This window comes from Macrobrachium nipponense, chromosome 36 (assembly GCF_015104395.2).
Source record: "Macrobrachium nipponense isolate FS-2020 chromosome 36, ASM1510439v2, whole genome shotgun sequence".
NCBI classification, from domain to species: Eukaryota; Metazoa; Arthropoda; class Malacostraca; order Decapoda; family Palaemonidae; genus Macrobrachium; species Macrobrachium nipponense.
Genome location: NC_087220.1, coordinates 2,432,288 through 2,441,292, shown reverse-complemented (window position 1 = coordinate 2,441,292; position 9,005 = coordinate 2,432,288). Strand labels below are relative to the sequence as shown.

At 40.7% G+C, this 9,005-nt stretch overlaps 1 protein-coding gene across 4 annotated transcripts in view; it reads left to right on the top strand.

Annotated features, from left to right (window-relative positions):
• The window catches only part of LOC135203498 (probable methyltransferase-like protein 25), a 60,921-nt gene that overhangs the window by 13,020 nt on the left and 38,896 nt on the right, over positions 1-9,005 (top strand). For 2 of the 4 annotated variants that reach the window (XM_064233227.1, XM_064233224.1), the window contains exon 1: positions 5,153-5,309. The exons of 1 other annotated variant lie outside the window; for it this stretch is intronic. The gene's annotated coding sequence lies outside the window, so the exon portion shown is untranslated. Of the gene's footprint in view, positions 1-5,139; positions 5,310-9,005 lie in introns of those variants that run through there. One more of the 4 variants, XM_064233226.1, reaches the window with a different exon arrangement.

Genomic DNA, 9,005 nt, shown 5'->3' with positions numbered 1-9,005 from the left:
ATAAAAGGATAAAGTTAAAACTGAGCTTTGAATAACAAATACACTCTTGTTTTCGAATCATTGGGGTTAAGACGGCCGAATGCCAGTACAGTTTGCATAGTCACACACGTCAGGAAGAACAACGATTAGCACCTCAAGGTTATTCTGTCTCAGATTTGACGGACATGCAAAGTGGTTTGTCGTCTAGGACATATGAAGATCACTTTGTAATCGGTCCAAGTATATTAACTGCTGTTTATTATTATTATTACAATATTATTCAAAGAACGCTCATAATCACATGAGCCAAGGAAATGGGCAGGCCATCAAAAGCTTTCTGCTTTATATATTTTAAATTACAAAATTGAACATATATTACCAGCGAAGGGCGCCCCCCCCCCCCCCTGCTATTTTAACATCTGGTATGCGTTTAAGTGTAGCGTAAGGCGAACTGGTTACACTCAGTCTACCCCCCTCTCTCTCTCTCTCTCAAGGTGATCACTGGCAAAAGCCCTCTCTCTCTCCATTCCATCAGGTCATTAAATTAGAGTCGGAGTTACAAAAAATATATACGTTTTATTCAAAGCAAAGTATTAGTTGAATAATTCAAGTTCTTACAAGATAATTAATGGAATGATAATAGTTCAAGTCTCACAGACAACTAACTCAGATAACCCCTCGGTATTTAAATGTCTTAATCAGTAATTAGTCACACCAATTATCTCTTCTCAAAAATACAGTACCCCCTCACTAGGACCACTGCCCCCCCAGAACCCTGTTTAAAAGACAGGAGAACACATCGTGAGTACACACAATTGTAAAGACAAAGTCAAAAGATTAAATGAAATAGAACATCTCTACAAGATATCAAAACAAGCCATCCTTTTGGCTAAATTATAATAACTCAACCATTGTAGCCTGGAACGTCACACACTTTAACAATTAGAACTTCGCAAAGCCATCCCAGCATTCTGCCTTTTCTCCCGTAGCTGTCTCCCTAGTTCTTGGCTAAACATGCCATTATGAATGGACATAGATCGTACACGTACACACGAATTCACACACTTCGCCAACGCTCCAAGTAACTGGTCACAGCCAGTTTTCAAGGCACCTCACGAACCCACATACCACAGAACGAACATTTGACCTGCTTAAGTAACCATCTCGGTATCACACCATCCCAGAAATGATTTATCAGCTCTCTCCAGGTTGTCACTCAGACTCTGTCTCCATGGGAAGTTAATAATGATCAGTCTGCACATCACATTATAATGGTACATTAAACATATTATTAATCATAGCCCTCTTTTGTCTAACACATACATACTTCTGTGGATTTACTTTTCCATTATTATTATTATTATTATTATTATTATTATTATTATTTTTTTTTTTTTTTTTTTTTTTTTTTTTTTGTTTTTTTTTTTTTTTTTTTTTTTTTTTTTTTTTTTTTTTTTTTTTTTTTTTTTTTTTTTTTGCTCTATCACAGTCCTCCAATTCGACTGGGTGGTATTTATAGTGTGGGGTTCCGGGTTCTTGCATCCTGCCTCCTTAGGAGTCCATCACTCTTCTTACTATGTGTGCCGTTTCTAGGATCACACTCTTCTGCATGAGTCCTGGAGCTACCTCAGCCTCTAGTTTTTCTAGATTCCTTTTCAGGGATCTGGGATCGTGCCTAGTGCTCCTATGATTATGGGTACGATTTCCACTGGCATATCCATATCCTTCTTTATTTTCTATTTTCAGATCTTGATACTTATCCAATTTGTTTTTCCCTCTCTTCTCTTCAACTCTGGTGTCCCATGGTATTGCGACATCAATGAGTGATACTTTCTTCTTGACCTTGTCAATCAACGTCACGTCTGGTCTGTTTGCACGTATCACCCTATCCGTTCTGATACCATAGTCCCAGAGGATCTTTGCTGATCGTTTTCTATCACTCCTTCAGGTTGGTGCTCGTACCACTTATTACTGCAAGGTAGCTGATGTTTCTTGCACGGCTCCAGTGGAGGGCTTTGCTACTGAATCATGCCTCTTTTTGTACTGGTTCTGTGCAAGTGCCGGGCATTCACTTGCTATGTGGTTTATGGTTTCACTTTTCGTATTGCACTTCCTACATATGGGAGAGATGTTATTTCCGCTATCGTACTTTGAACTATCTGGTTCTTAGGGCCTGATCTTGATGCCGCTGTTATCATTCAATTCCTTCAGTTTCCTTCTTTAGCTCTCCCCTCTGTAGCCATTGCCAATTGTCATCGCTGGCTAGTTCTTTAGTCTGTCTCATGTATTGTCCGTGCATTGGTTTGTTGTGCCAGTCCTCTGTTCTTTCTGTCTTTCTCCTGTCTCTGTAATATTTCTGGGTCTTCGTCTGCTTTTTGTTTTATTAGTCCTTCTTCCCATGCACTCTTTAGCCACTCGTCTTCACTGGTTTTCAGATATTGCCCCAGTGCTCTGTTTTCGATGTTGACGCAGTCCTCTATACTTAGTAGTCCTCTCCCTCCTTCCTTTCTTGTTATGGTATAGTCTGTCCGTATTTGCTCTTGGGTGTAGTGCTTTGTGTTTTGTCATATGTTTCCTGGTTTTCTGATCTATGCTGCGGAGTTCTGCCTTCGTCCATTCCACTATTCCTGCGCTGTATCTCATTACTGGCACTGCCCATGTGTTTATGGCTTTTATCGTATTTCCGGCGTTGAGTTTTGACTTGAGTATCGCCTTGAGTCTCTGCATATATTCTTCCTGATCGTGTCCTTCATCTCTTGGTGTTTTATATCTCCTCCTTCCATTATTCCCAGGTATTTTGTATCCTGTCTCATCTACTTGGTGTTTTATATTCCTCATTCCATTATTCCCATTATTTTTATCCTGTTCATCTATGTGTTTGATGTTACTCCCATCTGGTAGCTTTATCCCTTCAGTTCTCGTTACTTTGCCTTTTTGTATGTTAACTAAGGCGCATTTTTCTATTCTAAACTCCATCCTAATGTCCCCAGATACAATCCTTACAGTCTGGATTAGGGTATCTATTTCCTTGATGCTCTTACCATACAGCTTGATGTCGTCCATGAACATCAGATGGTTGATTCTGTTGCCTCTTTTCTTGAGTTGGTACCCGGCATCCATCTTCTGTAGTACTTTTGTCATGGGAATCATGGCTACTACGAAGAGTAGTGGGGACAGTGAGTCGCCCTGGAAGATCCCTCTCCTGATATTAACCTCTGCTAGTCTTATTCCAGAGCTTGTAAGTATTGTATTCCAGTTGCGCATTGTATTTTTGAGGAAGCTGATGGTATTTTCCTCTGCCCCATATATTTTCAGGCATTCTATTAGCCATGTGTGTGGTATCATGTTGAAGGCTTTCTTATAGTCTAATTATGTGGCGCCGTGGAGGAGTGGGTTAGGTCGTCAATAGACTTAAGTCAACGTTAAGCAACATTAGGCTCTGGTCGTAGTCGTTGGATGGGTGACCGCTCTCCTCGGCGTTGATTCCTTGGGAAAGGATCTTTACCATAATTTCCTCAGTCTACTCAGCTGTAAATGAGTACCTATCCCTGATGGGGTAGGGTCCAGCTATGGGTTAAATAGCAAAACTCAGCAATGATGAAAGAAATGAAGGATTAAACGACAACGACGTAAATGGAACCTCTGGCAACAGAGGAGCTTCGTCCGGCAACCAGGTATTCAACCCAATTGAAGGGGAAGACGGTCAGGTACTTGGAGGTCGTCATCCAGCAACTGATCACCACAACGACAATAATCAACAGCCTGAAATTGGAGCTACAGAGGAAATAAGGAAAAAATTATTTTATTATTATTATTATTATTATTATTATTATTATTATTATTATTATTATTATTATTATTATTATTATTATTATTATTATTATTATTCAGTGGTAAATGCTATTCATATGGAACAAGCCAAAGAATAAGGAATTCAATTAGGAAGAAGTAAGAGGAAGTAATGGGAAATACAGAAAGAAGAGATCCCACTTATTAAAAAAAAAAAAAAGAGATGGATTAATAAATAGATAGAGGATGAAAATGTATTGCAATGCAAGAAGGACAGTATGTCGATAAATGCTGCATAAACAAGGGCTTATTGTAAGTAATGATGGTCATGGTTTCGTCTCAAATTTGTACAGTACGTCACAGCGAGTGTGTTTGTTTATCTTTTCCGTTAGTAAAGAGAAGAAAAAAATTGAGGCCCTTTGTCACAATTTATATTAAGGCTCGAAATCTCCATCTAGTGTAGAGTTTCTGCAGTATCATCCCAAGAAACAAGCTAGTTTTCTTTAACCAATGATACCTCGACTTTGACAGCAACAGTATGGGGTACATGCTACTCCAGAAATCTAAATTTACATGACGAGAAGGTCCGTAGAAGACCTGCAGAATTATCGTTCTTGGAATACTTTTGTCTAGCAGATAGTTTGGATTTCATTTCATTTCATTATAAAAATGTGTAAGCGCTAATGTTGATGACAAAGCAAAGATACAACAACCATGACTAGGCCGAAATAATGTATCGATTCGTATGAGTGAGCTTTAATATCTCAAAATCCCACCTTCATTAGTCACTGGAAGACCTCAAACGTTGTATTGAATCTAGTATTAACAAACTAAAACATATTAAACCCACTTTTGTTTAATCGATGCTGTGATATGGAAGAACAAAAATAGTGAATGTGGAATTTGCAGTGTAATCAAATACACCAGATGAATAAGCTGTTAATTTGATAATGGGGCCCTGCTGCGACCGCTAAGGAAGGTAGGTGTTTGGTGGACAACCCACACCCACCCAAATGCCAGAATACAAATCATGCAGAACAACTGGTGGATTTGGCATACTTTTGTAACTAGATTCCATCCAACATCGAATCAGGTTTAGGATGCAAACCCAGGAAGGAAATTTGTCGGAATCTTCAGCGTTTTGTAACCAGCCAGAGAAGAGCCTTTATTTAGGCTCAGAGGTCTGGTTAAACTAATCTTTTTATCCTATTCTATCAACGTTTAGTGTGTATCTTTCGTTAAGAAGAAGAAGACGAAGGTAAGCAAAACGTTCCCACTACGAATATAGGAATGAACCTCGTGTGAGTTAGATAACTCATGATTCATCCCACACCTTCACTGCTAACGCATAATATACTTCCACAAATAAAAGTTAGCACGACTGATCTTTGTATTTCCGATGAGATTTTGCAAGGGAGTAAATTGGCTCCAGTAGAAGAGGCCAGATCGATCTCCTACTAAAATGAAGAAGAAGAAGAAGTCGTTGACAAAAAAGAAAAAACGTAAACATTGGCGGTTGAAAAGAGGACATATGTCGGAAGGTAGGTTATTTTGAGTCGTTTGCTCGTTTGCAAATGTAAAATTATACATTTTTAGACTTTGTATGTAGTATGGCTAAATGAAGAGGAGGAAAATTTAATGGCAAACTCCGAAAGAGAAACAAAAACCATTTTTTCTCGCCGCTAGTGAAGGCAAACTCGTCCCCGCTTGATTTTAAGAAAATTGTCCGGATTAAAATTTGGGAAAATACGGGATTTTCTTATGTTTTTTTATGTGATTTTGACGATTTATTTACATTTGTTTTGGACAAATTTTATATTTCTCCTGCAGGGGGTTAAGGCCTAATGCCCTCAGTGCATCACACGAGGTGCACTCTAGTCGTTACTTAAGGGTCTTTGGCCATAAAGCTTTAGGGTACAATACCGAATGGGGTAGATCTAGGGTACTTATCCGCGGCGGCCTAGACTATGGCAGTTGCGGTTTTTCTATGCAGTTTTACCTACTGAACAAGAATTTTAAGTAATATTTATTCGGATGACTGTAATTAGGGTAAAATATCACAGCAGGCCAAGCAGGCCACCTACAATCAACGCTAGCCACCCTCCGAAAAAGTACATTATAACGCGTCCTGACACCGGAGATGGGCATCAGTCGCGACTTCTTCTTGGTGGAAAAACGGAGGCTAAAGACCTCTACTCTCCTTTCGAAGTAAGTATTTTCTCCAAAGTTAGAAATTAAGGAAACCAAATTTTAAGATTTAAACAGAGGGTACTGAAAAGGGTGGCTACGGCAGTGGAAATCTCACCAAAACGCTTTAGAAATTTTTACTTTCAACTAAAAATGTTTCGAAGATTGACGCTATCTTGATGTTTACGGAGTCGCTTGTGTCAACAAACTTCCCATTTCATGTGCTAAATCTGCACACCACTTGTACCCATAGACGCTGGGGCACTTTCATCACAACAATCGTAAACCCACCTCTTACCAGCACTTATTCGTACTTATTCAAGGACTACTACGGCATTCTTTGCGGCGTTTTGCGCTCTTCAATTGTTTTATCAGTGTTGTCAATTGGTATGTGTTTACCCTCCAAACTAGGTATAAGACTTACACAAAACCGGGGAAATAAGTGAAATAAGCGCATCTATTTGTAGTATATATACATATTAGAGCAATTTTATCATTACTGCATTTACTATGACAACTAGAATTCATCGAAACAGTTTGTAAATGCATCGGCGTATGTGTGACGCTCCACTAGATTGGCAACGATGAGCCATTTTTCCTCACGTCGTCTGCTCGTAAGTATACATCCGAAACATTTGTAATTTTTGGGGGTTAATTTGGTTGCAAAAAAAAAGGGATAATGGACATGAATTAAATAAACATTTTGAAGTAGAGTTAAACTAAATATTGAGTAAAGTAAACAATTAAGGGAATAAAGCTTTGCATCTCATAATCAGTGTTGTCGTCTGCTGCTCGTAACTTTGTTTACGGAGTGAGTGCTTAGGAAACACGAACAGCAATGGGGTTCGAGCACTGTGGAGTGAATTAAGACCAAAATGTGTATAATTACAATCAAATAAGCACTGTGGAGTTTCAGTTGTGATGGCAGTAAGGATAAAACCACTGATTACAAGGTAAGAATGAATTCAGTTCCAACCATAACCCCGGGAATAACAAGTTTCATACTTTCACTAATATAGGCAACAACAAAATGTTGTTTTATTGTGCTGATTACAACTGCAATCTTGAGTAAGATCAATAAACGTTACATACATACGCTAACATTGTTCAAATGAGTGCTGGGAAGGCTTGGGGAAAGATGGTGGCCGTCACTGATGAGAACCGTCCATGCAAAACGTAGCCGCCATATTGGATTTCAAAACTGCCTTGAAAACATATTTTTTTACGAAGAGCTCACATGCTTATTTTAGTTCGTATGGGGCTTTCATATATCACAATATGTTGACGAAACTCAGTCTTTAAATGGTATTGATTAGAGTTGCAATTGTATTTCATGTTCACCAATTAAATATCGAGTGAATAAGACCCGTCCACCGTGATGAGGGTTGGCCTGTCGTGATATTCTACCCTAAACCCCCCAGGGGCCCACAGTACTAAACACGGCGAAATACATTGGATGCCCACAATCCTAGTGGATCTGTGGATTGTCGTACCAACGGTTACATTCCTTTGCAGTCCATGTGGACTGCTTCTGTAAAAAATACCCCGAGTGGCAACTTGGCCTCTACCGTAGCGCAACCACCTTCCCGAAAATCTGAAGTTATGGCCTTAATTTGTGATTTTATTGTAGTGTCTTACCGAACAATTATAGAGCCGTGATTTCCCACGAGCGGCAGGATACTAAATTCAAATTTAGCGCGTCGGCGTCGCCAACACTGGTGGTGATGACGTTCATCTCCCTCCACTCGCGGGAGAACCAGGTACAACTGCCCAGGTGAATCCAATTCTTTTCCTGCCGGCGTCCGGTGAACATCGTGGTCGGTGCGGTTGGATGACTTTGCTTCGCTTTTTTTTCTGGTGGAATTGATCTTCGGAATTGGTGAAGTACTCTTTTTTGGCGTTGTTGTTATTTTGCTTTTATTTAGGCGTTGCCATGTCGGATTTCTAGTCCGTCGGGAGTTAGGTTTTGCATCTCAGGATGTAAAACTAGATATCCAAGTTAGAATATGATTCTCACACTAAATGTGTTAAGTGTAGGGACAGGTTTGTTCAGCAGATCGAACATGTAACGAGTGTAGTGATTATGGACTGATTCTCAATGGAAGTTTTTTAGTTCATACTCGGAGAAATTAGCTAAAGACAGAATTAGAAAAGCAGCGCTTAGGGAAAGTAGACTTAGCTCTGCTTCGTCTTGCATGCATCTGTTCCTTCGTTTCTCCTCAAATTGTTAGTCTCCTTTAACTACAAAAGCCTCCTATTCCTCCTACTAATCCCACTTCTCCGGCTTCCCGTGTAGTTTCTTCCGACACCATTGCCAGTCTGGAATCGAGGTTAGATCAGAAATTTTCGGTACTGGAGCGAATACGGTTTTGCAACTTGGTAATTCAGTTAAGACGTTTTTGGAGAAAGCGACCTCAGGTAAGAGTGTATTTGTGTGCGTCTGTCTGTCCTGACACGTCTCCTAGACAAAGGTCACTGTCCAGCTCCCCGCACCTGGGAGAAGACATACCGGAAGTCCAAGGTAGTCGATCGGGATTTGCCCACAGACAGGCGCCTCTCTTGTTGAAGCTGTTGCGCCTCAACAGGGCTCGGTTAAGCGTTGGAAAGGTGTTGCGGTCAGACGCCTTTCGAATGATTCAAGCGATTCGTCTCCGGTCGCGCGGCGCTCTTGGCGAGATTGCGCCCGTTTCGCGTCCCTTAAAGAGGCGTTCAGGCGCCGATTCTTCGCCTCCTCCAGTCAGCGGTAGAAGGAGCCTGAGAGTAGGGTTGCGCGCGGCCCCGTTAGCGGCTCGTTCGTCGCCTCAATCTGTGCCTTTTTCGGCGCCATCTACTAGTAGAGATTGTGGTTTTAGCGCTGTAGCTAGCAGTTCTAAGGGTGTTTCATTTAGGCGCTTTTTCGTCTGTTACGCCTGATGCGCCTGTTTCGCCTCGATTTCGGCGGCTCCGAGCGAGGCGCAAGTAGTTTTTCCGCCTCCTGCTGAACCATTTAGGCTCTTCCAAGCCCACGTTAACTGTTTTTGATTCGTCTCTGGCGCCTTTGCGCAAGCAGT